A 2,265-nucleotide genomic window follows, 5' to 3' on the forward strand; every position below is an offset into this window, starting at 1 on the left:
TATGAAAGGGTCTCAGCATCAGGGAGGTTTACAGTTGGGGTACCACGCCATGAGGAGCAGTATGAAAGGGTCTCAGCATCAGGGAGGTTTACAGTTGGGGTACCACGCCATGAGGAGCAGTATGAAAGGGTCTCAGCATCACGGAGGTTGAGAACCACTGCTCTAGAGTCTCCTCACTTGTATCTCATGACCAAATTTTTCTTTAAAAATGTTTAATTTCCTACAAATTCTATCCTGCTTAAATGAAAAAGTTATCATATTTATGAACCTCCTCAGACACATCTTTGAATAGGCATTTAAAAATGAAAAAAAGCAAGATATATATCTAAGTAGGTGCATACACAATCTGCCATGTAAAGTCTCACAGTAGAAATAACTTCATATGAGTAAGATTTAACCCTTTATAATAAAAATATTTATTTTAGAGGATTAAAGGAGATATCTTAGATGTTAAGCATGAGAAAAACTATGTTTAATCACTGGAAAACAGCAAGTCTTTTTTTTTCCTAGCTCTTTAAAAACATTTTAATTATGCAAAATCAACACAGTGTACTCTACCACAATACTAAACTATTCCCTAAGCTTGATTGACTTGTATTAATTTTCATGGTATAATAATTCTTAAACACAATAGCTGTTAAAAAATAACAATCCTAAAGAAAGTCTACATGAAAATAATAGAAAGTCTTCTATTTTAGAAACAATACACAATATTTAGCAACAGAAGCTATTGCACTTTCCACTTGCTTGGGATTAACTGTGCTAATGCAGTTATAGAATTATAAAGGAAGTATTCCATAGGAACATACAGACCCAGAAATTGGTTACAACTTCTACACATGGCAAGCGTGGAAAGCATTGGGTGGTTCACACTGCAGGAGAATACAGTGCAGAGGAAACTCCGTCACCCCTAGAGGATGGGAGCCAGGTAATGGGGAACACACACACCTTTATAAGAGCCCCACCCAGTTCCCTGAAATACCAGAGACCCAACAATTTCCAACTTAAAATAGTGCCTAGACATTTTTTTGTCCCCAAACCTCCTTAGACAGCAAAAAGAACGAACCAATGTCAATTAGGAAACAAACAAAAGTGCTTTAGAGAAGATAAAAAACTTAAGAAAGGATTTAAAATTGTTCTCACTCATGTATTGTTTTGTGGTTTCTTTACTTTCATGTATTTACTGTGTGTGTGTGTGTGTGTGTGTGTGTGCGCGCGCTCCTGTGCTTTGGAGTGTGTACCTTTGAGAGGCCTGTGGTGCACTTGGGAGAGTCAAAGGACAATTTGCAAAAGTCAGCTCTCTGCTTCCACCATGTGTCTTACAGGTAATCCAACAGGATGTCAGGCTTGGCAGCAAGCATCTTTACCCCCTGACCCTTCTCTCTGGCCCTCACTTTATTCTTAGTTGTGATGCCATACAATTACTATGCAGACAACTAGATAGTGCTGGAGACAGAAACTCCATCTGCCACCTATCACTGAGTCAGCTTAGTAACTCTGATTGTCTGCACATAAAAAAGGAATTCAGTTCAGTACTGATCATTTGATTAATTCCATTAGCGTAATGAAGGTGTCAATGTGGAAATCACAGTTCATGGAGAGTATTAATGGGTCTATTTCCACACCAATTGCTGATCACCTCAGCACAGAGCTCCCGGCTGGGCTGATCCTCACAACACACCCCACGGCGTCTCTCACCCTCTTGCTTCAAAGAACTCTGGTATTTGCAGGAACTTAGATTTCGCTGTGTCTTTGTTCACATAAAACCATAAGCCAATTGGCGTTGAAAATATTCAAGCCCAGTAGTTGAGCATTCCTTAGGCTAAAAGTGTCTTCTATACCTGGTTTCTCTAGATAATACAAGCTGCATAATTTTTTAGGTTTTCTTTTGAGACCATAATTATACCATTTCCCCCTTTGCTTTCCTACCTCCAAACCCTCCCAAGTGTCTACCTGACTCTTTGTTCTTCAATTTCATTACTTCTTTTCCCTTTATATATGTGTGTGTATGTGTATACACATACATATATGTTCCCAAATACATAGCTACAATCTTCTCAGCCCTGTGCATGAGTATGTCCTCAGTGCTGACCATATCAGATAATCAGCTGGGGTGCTCTTTTTTGGGGAAGACTGTCTCTTTCTCTCGTAGCATCCCTTAGCTGCCTCTAGTTCTCAAACTCTTTTATTAGATAGTTTCTTCATTCACATTTCAAATGCTATCCCCAAAGCCCCCTATACCCTCCCCCCGCCCTGCTCCCCAAC

The sequence above is a fragment of the Mus caroli genome, chromosome 1 (genome assembly GCF_900094665.2).
Source record: "Mus caroli chromosome 1, CAROLI_EIJ_v1.1, whole genome shotgun sequence".
Classification (NCBI taxonomy): domain Eukaryota; kingdom Metazoa; phylum Chordata; class Mammalia; order Rodentia; family Muridae; genus Mus; species Mus caroli.